Below are 9,176 nucleotides of genomic sequence, written 5' to 3' on the forward strand. Positions count from 1 at the left end.
GTCCTTTAAGAAGCAAGCCACCATGAATTTTACAGCCCCAAAGAAACGAATTCTGCCAACAACCTCAATGAGCTTGGAGGCAGATTCTTCCTCATCTCAGTTTCAGAATGTTAGCACCTTCTTCACAGTAATTTACCAAACAGTTCTTAGGGCTTCCCTGATGACTCAGATGGTAAAGAATCCACCTTCAATGAGGGAGACATGGGTTCGATCCTTGGGTTGGGAAGATCCCATGGCAACCCACTGCAGTATTCTTGCCTGGAGAATCCCCATGGACAGAGGAGCCTGGCGGGCTACAGTCCTTGGGGTCACAAACAGTCGGATACGACTGAATGATTGTGCACGGCACAGCATATTCATGGCATATACCATCTTCCCAGGAGGCTCCGTGGTAAAGAATCTGCCTGCAATGCAGGAGATGCGTGTTTGATGCCTGGGTCAGGAATATCCCCTGGAAGAGGAAATACAACCCACTCCAGTATCCAGTATTCTTGCCTGGAGAATTCCATGGATAGAGGAGCCTGGCGGGCTTCAGTTCAAGGGGTTGCAAAAGAGTCAGACGCAACTTAGCGACTAAGCAACCACAATTCATAGCATATAGTTTCAGGAAGAATTTTTTACTATCCACTAGATGGCAGTGTTCCCTAGCCTAATTGAAAGCAGAACTTGTCATTGGAAAGAATCCTTCATCTAACAATCTATATATGCTACATTGATTTTCTCACCTATTTAAGCAAACTAGATTTTCATTCATGTCTATGCAAAATGATGTTCTTCAGAACTTTAATAACAAAAAAATAGATCCTGTTTTCCCATATATGGGCTATATTAAATTCAGAATCACTGGGTTGGTAGGGACTTCCAGAAGTCCCTTTCCCTATCATCAAAACAACCCTCCTCCTCTGTTATCTTTTCTTTGCCTGGGAAATAGGACATTTCTTAAAGTTCTGTTTCAACATTTAGCATAAAGTCAAGTGACTCATTCATTTCTTCATTCATTCTACATAAGGCAAACAATTTCCAAGCAATTACCACATGCTTGGTAATTTGCTAGGTGTTAGGGACAGGATGGTGCCCAAAGATACAGTCCGCTGCCCTCCATGAGATTTTATCATCAATTGCCCTGGCAGTTGGCCCTCCTGAAAAAATGGAAAAGTTGATGTGGCTCCTTGTAGCGTGCTTGCTCTGCTCTTCTCAGCTCAAGCGGAGGAAAGATCTTACAACTATAAGAAATGGAGGCCCCCCCAAAAAAAAACAACAAAAGAAATGGAGGCCCAGTAAGGAAAAACAGACAAGCAAATCATTACCAGGTAAGGTGAGAAATGTGAGGGAGTAAGTAGAGGGTGCTGTGAAGCCCACAGGAGGAGGAAAGAGCCCAGCCAGTCTCAGTCAGGAACAGCTTCCCAGATGAAGCGGCACCCTAAACTGACACGTGAGGGATAAGCAGACAGGAGAGAGGCGGGCGGCGGGGGTGGGGGGGGGGTGGAGCAGATGGAATGCGAGAGGGGGAAGGGCCATGCAGGTTGCAGAAGTTGGAAGAGGAAGAAGAGCATCTTACCAACTCTGTGCTCTGTGACACCGGCGAGAGGTGGAATGAAGGGGGTGGGTGGGAGGCTCAAGAGGGAGGAAATATACGTGTGAAAGTGAAAGTGAAGTTGCTCAGTCGTGTCCGACTCTTTGTGACCCCATGGACTGTAGCCTACCAGCCTCCTCCATCCATGGGATTTTCCAGGCAAGAGTACTGAAGTGGGCTGCCATTTCCTTCTCCAAAATAGATACATACTTAGAGCTGATTCACGTTGTTGCGCAGAAGAAACCAACACAGCATTGGAAAGCAATTATCCTCCAGTTAAAAACATAAAAGCGATAAGTAAAAACCAAACAAAAGGAAGAGCATCTTATCTGAATCTGTATCCCCAGCATACAACACAGTGTCTAGCACACAGGGGACTTTTGTTAAACACACGCTGTCACACAGAAAGACTTTGGACAGATCACGCCGCTTCCTTGAGCCCAGCTGTCCTCACTCTGAAGGTGAATAAGATCACTTAAGGAGATTGGGGAGAGGGAGATAAAAGGGCTCAAGATCTAAGTATGCAGATAAACTTAAGAGACAAGGGGAGAAAAGAGTTGCAAGGAAGCCTGGCAATCAGCAGCGCCAGAAGCAGGAGCAGCCGGGCGAGCGTGGTATCTTGGAGGCAAAGCATTTTAAGAACTTAGCATTGATCAACTGTCAGAAGCCAAGTAATTTAAGGAATAGTCCAAAGTGACCATTAATTTACTGATAAGAAGCTGCCATTGGACTTGGTAGGAGAAGACTCTGTGGCCTGCTGGGTGTAGCAGCCACACTGCAGTGGGTTGAGGTGAATCCGTGGAGCCAGCAAGTACAGAAAACTCTAAAGAAATCTGACAGTGAAAGTAGGAAAAGGATTGCGCTTCTTTTGATGCTGCCGGAAAGGAGACAGAGGAGGTCACAGATAGTGAGGGAGAAGAGTGAAGCTGTGGGGCAGCTGTGGCATTCGGGAAGTCAGGAGACCTCGGGAGGTAAAACCTCATGGACAGATATTATTTGTAGACTTTTTGATGATGGTGGTCATTCTGATTGGTGTAAGGTGACATCTCATTGTAGTTTTGATTTGCATTTGAGTGGCTCATTTTTAACACATTATTTCCAGGAATCATGAAATGAAGCAGATAATTAAATGACCAGAAATTAAATGCAGATAATGAAAATTTTCTCATAAATTTTCCCTGTCCTCACTAGGAGAGGGTCTGATTGGCTGGGTCTGCTGACATTTACTGTACCGAGCATCCCTACTGGGAGGAGTTCCACTGAGCCCTCTCTGAGGAGGGGGGATCTCTGCCTTTACCCTGGCTACCTGTTGACGCCCCCCGGGAGCAGCGTTGGCTTCTGCCGAATGCTGCAAACCACAAATGTTTTAGGTGGAAAACGCTTTGCTTGGGACTGCTTTCCTCATAAACATTGAAGGGCTTGCCAAGAGTACAAAGCGCAATAGAATGCTTTTCAGCTCAGGAGAAATAGTTTGAATCAGCTGCCATGGAGACTGAGAAAGAACCGAGAGAAAATACAGGATGAAGGACCCAGAGGAGGCTGAAGACCGCAGGTTCCTCTTGCTAAAGTTAGAGTCATTTTTTTCTCTTATGACTTCAGGAGGGGAGAGAAGGCAGATGGTTACTGTTCTCTAAATCAAGGGCTTGGAAACTTCTTCCATAAAGAGCCACATAGTAAATACTTTAGGCTTTCTGTCTTGCATACTGCTTATTTTTACAACTCTTTAAAAAATAGGAAAACCATTCATAGCTCTCAAGAAGGTCAAAAATAGACCATGGGCCCAAATTGGCCAGAGGACCACATTTTGGTTACCTTTGCTCTAGATAGTTGACAGATCTTAAATGGAAGAGAAATCACATGCAATCTATTAGAGATAATGCAGTTACTTCCTACCGTGCCAAGGCCATTTTCTTACAAGAGGCTTGACCAGTCATTTTGAAATGGGTATGTGAAAGAATCATTTTCTTCCTACCTGTGTGAAATAAAAGTCATACTCTTATTGCAAGACAAGAGAAATTTAAACCAAAAAAATCTCTGCCCTTTGGCATCCTCTCACCCTTCACTGTACATTGTATATGTGCATTATCCATCACCAGACCTCCCCATTGGCTGCTCATGTGTAGAGAGCAACATTCTCCCAGCATCAGCAAGATACTCCTTGGAAGACAGCATTCCTTCTTGAGCTTGTAAGAAGTTGCATGACCCACCACGATGTGGCTTAAATCTGGATTATTTAACTGTCAATAATAATGTCATTTGATGTAACGCTGTCTCAAAAAACTTATATAACTGTGCCTTGAGTTCTAACAGGCAAAGCACTTCTCAGAGCTTTCTGAGATGCTCTTCCCAGGTTATAATCCTCAAATTTGGCTCAAGTAAAATTTCCCACTTCTTTCTTAGACTGACTGATTAGTTTTTCTTCTGTATGAGTGAGAAAGAAAAGGGACAAATGGGCAAGCAAAGTACAACTAAGTAGGCTTATTTTCGAAAAGAACTAAGGCAGGTGCCCCCTCAGATGGGAGGAGTATTAGAGGAAGTTATATGATGTCTTACTTGTGTCCTAGATTTTGCTCAATGCATCTTTTCCTCTTTGGGGAATTTATGGATTAGATAAGAAACAGGTTTTTGGAAAATGGGCTGAAAAACAATTCAATGAAAGGAAGCAAATATATCCCATGATTTAAGACTCGTAAAGTGTTTAAGAAAATTAGAGACACAAGCTCCAATCTAGATAGTGAATAATCTCAGTGAGAAGGGAGAGAAGAGAGCATCTGAAGGACCAATGTGGGTTTCCCTAGGAATTCAGAATTTTTAAAGATTTCTACGAAAGGTGAAAGACCTTTCTTTCTTCATTCTTCAAATGAATGCATTCTTCAAAATGAATGCAACATCAGCAAAAGCCTACATGAACAGTGTTTAAAAAACCAAAACCAAGAACAAATCGGAAGTTATATTCACCCCCTTAAGAAGCTGAAGGTTTTGGTTAGAAGTCGTGGTGGGTTGAGGGCAGGTAGTGATTAGGCTGGGTCAGGGCCAGCTGCGTGTTTGGGGGACCCAGCGCAAAATGAAAACGGGAGCCCCCTCATTTAAAAATTATGAGCAATTTAAGATGGCAACAGCAGAGCAGTAAGCCAAGCCCAGGACTCTTCTGCGTGACCACTCAGGATCACGTTGAGGAAGCCGGCCCTGGGCGGACGACACAAGACTGGTCAAACCCTGCCTCAGCCCAGCCAGATCCACTTTAAGGTTCTCAGGGGAGCTATGCAAGATACGATGTAGAAAACACTGCACCAGGCGGCGTGCTCAGGTGTGTCCGGCTCTTTGCCACCTCATGGACAATAGCCTGCCAGGCTCCTTGGTCCACGGGATTTCCCAGGCAAGAATAGAGTGGGTTGCCATTGCCTCTTGCAGGAGATCTTCCTGTCCCAGGGATCGAACCCTCATCTCCTGTGTCTCCTGCATTGCAGGCGGATTCTTTACCACTGCGCCACTGGGAAAGCACACTACACCAGATCCTCCTTCATTTTTCAGTAGTTCCTGTAACTGCCTTCACAGCGCTCTCTGGTAAACTCAGGAGCAGGACACATTTGAGGCTCAAGACAGATCTCTCTCTGCCAAACGGGAACTGAGAATGCCTGAGAGTTTATGTAAACAGAAGAGAGGAAAAGAGCAAAAGACTGAAGGCACCGGCTAAGTCAGAGAGAAAAGCCAGCTGTAAAGACTGTGGCCAAATCATCCTGTTCACTATTTACAACTCCAGTCAGATCAGTAGCATCTCCTCTAGGAGGGGATCAAAATTGGAGGTGAGAAAAGGACTTTCTTCAGTCCCTTTAACCCATCCTGAGGGAAAGGGCTTTTAAAAAGTATATTTGAATTGAAAGAGGAGCAGGAAAAGCACTGTTCTTTGTTGCTTTTGTCAGGGGAGTGTGTAATTTCCTCAGTTCTGTCCCCGCAGTAAAGATTTTACACAGTAAAGATTTTACACGGTAGTGTTACAGCTCCATTTATTAGGAAAAACAAAGGATAGTACACCCCTGAGGCATGAGGGTGGGCCAACCCCTATGGAGAGGCCTCAATCCTTCTAGGCTTCCTCCTTTTATACATTTGTCTCCTTCCTCCTGAGCCTGCCCTATGCAAATTGGGCTAGCCAAGTGTGTTTGTTTCACCTGAAGTTCTCATTCCGGTCCGCGGATTTCCTACCCGCCCCCCCCACCCCATTTTCACGGGCTTTTTCTTTTCTTTGTCTTTTAGCCACTGCCATTTTGAACTCCTTTTTCCTATTCTAACTACCTAACACTTTGATAAAGTAAGCATAAATGCTAAGAGATAACAATAAGCAAGGAAAATAGCCAATTGTTTTTCTTCATCTTTTCTTTAAAGCAAGGTTTAGTAATCTGCAAAGTTCTAAAAAAGAAAAAGCAATGGAAACTTAATAAAAATGTGTAAGAGCATCAAATAATAATGCAGATGTTTTAAATGAACTTAAGTGTCTGGAACTAGACAAAGTGCATTCCAGGGATACTGCAGGAATTGGTCCTTGTGCTCTGGGTCTTTGTAATTGCTCTTTGAGAAATTATAGGACATGTGAGGAGAAACAAAAAAACTGGGGGAAAAGATCTCCAATTTTGATAAAAAGAGGAAAAAATTTAATTCTCAAAACAGGGACTGGTAGTGTCAAACCCAAATTCATCTGCCCGATGCATAGTGAGATCAAAACAGGCCAAGATGTCGGAGTTTGGAGCAGAGAAAGGCTACCTGGCAGTACTCTTCATTCCAGGGGGGACAAGGAAGTAAGCAGTTACAGGGGAAATTGACTTTGGGTTGGCTCATTGGTTACCAGGGAAACTAGCAGAGAGGCATGCCCCTCACTGCCCCTTTGTAAAGCTATCAAGGTAGAGATGTTCTGATCTCAACATAAGAAGTCACTAGCTGCGGCCAGGACAAGTATGTAGAATGGTCAGTCATGGGTAGAATGTAGGTGAAGCAGGAACTGGTCGACAGGTAATGTAGGGGAGAACAGAACATCCATCTTGAGTGGCCTGATCATACACATGGGAACTCTCCAAGTTCTAACAGCCAGACACTAAGACACAACAGCAAATTATCAGAGAGACCTGGCACTTTAGATCTAATTCAGGTATTCTGGAAACTTTAGACACGTGTTTTTGAAAGTATTTGTGAACTGGATTTAATTTCCCTATAGAGAAGGAATAGAAATGGTGATGGGATAATGATATCAGAGATCAATAGGAATGAAATTATTACATAAATTGATGCACAAAATAAGTTGAAGAACTCTAAGACTAGCATAACAGGAATTCCAGCCTGTGGTATATGTGTATGAGCTGTAAAAAATGCGAATCTTCCTGTAATCCAAGAACTATCAGTGGTGGTGATATAAGTATAAAAGTGCCCCACCTGCCTTCTTTCAGATTAAAAATTTAAAAGTTCACTCCCAGGTAAAATCCAGGGGGAAAAGTCATCTAAGTTTACCATTCAATTGTTCACCAAAAATAGAGGAACGTCTTAGCTTTTCTCTCCAATGGAAGTCAAGGTGCTGTGTACACGTTGTGTGAAATTAGTATGTGGAGTTCAATGTTGCTTTTCTTTTTTTGGTTGCACTGGGTCTTCGTTGCTTCACGCTGGCTTTCTCTAGTTGTGGTTAGCAGGGCCTACTCTTGTTGTGGGGTACAGGCTTCTCTTGTGGTGGAGCACAGGCTCTAGGCAAGCAGGCTTCAGTAGTTGTATTGCATGGCTCTTGGGTTCATGGGCTTCAGTAGCTGCAGCACACAAGCTCAGAAATTGTGGTACAGGGGCTGACCTGCTCCGAGGCATGTGGGATTTTCCTGGACAAGGGTTTGAGCCCCTGTCCCCTGCCTTAGCAGGCAGATTCTTAACCACTGCACCACCAGGCAAGTTCCCAGTGTTGCTTTTCTTGCTCAGTGATTTTAATGAAATTGAGTAGACCTGCATGATTTATTTTTTCTTTTTTCTAAACTGCATTCCCATGCCTACGGAAAGCATGCCTCTGATATTGGCTATTTCAAAAAGTGTTTGAGACATTTCTTGATGTACAATCCAAAATGTTGATGTTTTGAACAGTTATCAACTACTGCATTCCTTAATTCTTTCTGCTATTTGTCACAATTGTTATTTAAAGATCCAAATATGTATTGTGAGAAGACATGCCCTTTTTCTCTTAGTTTAAATAAACACCTAGGTACCTAGGAAAAAAATTCAAGTGGAAAAATTCAGTAAGTCTCAATATGATCTGCATTCCATTAGGTATGACTATGAACACTGAATCGTAACTTTTCAGTTGTAATTTTATGTTCACAATATATTTGAATACCTCCCAACATTTTTGAAAGAAATCTTTCAAACATACATAAATCTATCCACAGATTTCTTATGCTCTTTTTATTTTTAAAAATTTCAGCTGTACATGAAGATGGAAAGACTAGCACTATGAAAGCCTGTATACCCTCTACCTAGATTCAACACCCATGCCATGTTTTTGATCTCTCTGCCTATAGTATTTTTTAAGTGAACAATTTGCAATGCTTCATGACACTTTTGCTCCTTTTTCTTCCCTGTCCTCCTGAGCTTTTTTTTTTTTTTTTAATATTTATTTATTTTCCTGCACCAGGTCTTAGCTTCTGCACACGATCCCTTTGATCTTCCTTGCAGCATGCAGGATCCAGTTCCTCAATGAGGGATAGAACCCGGCCCCCTGCATTGGGAGCCTGGAGTCTTAGCCACTGGACTACTAGGGGAATTCCTCCTCCTGGGCTTTTAATTGTCACTACTCAAGACCTTTCACCAACTCTGCCTTCTGTTTGCCCCTTGAAGCAGGCATTCTAAATGGCTCCAGGTCCATCTTTATCTCCAACTAAGCACTAAAACATTTTGTCCCTTATCAAAGGACTAACTACCAGGTATCAATAAGAAGATGGAAAGAAGCTGCTTTGTGTGAAAGAACTCAAGAGGATGTTCTGGCCTTTGGGTGTTTGCTAAAAAACCATATGCTGAAGCTATTCAGAGGAAGGAATGTAGGTAAAAAGAAAAACTGATTATGCATGTTAGAGACTCAGGGAAAAGATTTGATGGTGAATGAGGCAGAATATCATCTTTCTCAATTATAACATCATAGATGTCATTTATTCATGATAAAGTCCTGTCTCCCCCATCTCCACACATAGAGTGGAAAATTGTAAACCCCATTAACACGGTACACAGTGTAATCCCAAATACACAGTGTACCTTGATCTCAGCTTCTAGTGCTTCACAAAGCTAATCAGTCTGTTTTGCTTGAAAGGACTGCATCTAATCCTTTAAGCATTAGAGAATGGAGTGCTAATCCAGAAGCAAAAGAGAAAAGCAAGTCCAACTCTCTGTGCTACCTGAATGGTAGGTAGGTAAATCCTCCATCCAGGAGTCCATTGCTATTAAAAAGGTAACACCTGTCTTGAGAATTAAGCCTAAACTGAGGTGAAGTGGACCTTGAGATTAGGAGAGAAAAAAGAACCAGTACAGTGTTGATACATGAGATAAAGAACAAGGAAAGTCAGTTTATGTGTGTGTGTTTTAATGGAATAAGAAA

Source organism: Cervus canadensis, chromosome 28 (assembly GCF_019320065.1).
Source record: "Cervus canadensis isolate Bull #8, Minnesota chromosome 28, ASM1932006v1, whole genome shotgun sequence".
Lineage (NCBI taxonomy): Eukaryota > Metazoa > Chordata > Mammalia > Artiodactyla > Cervidae > Cervus > Cervus canadensis.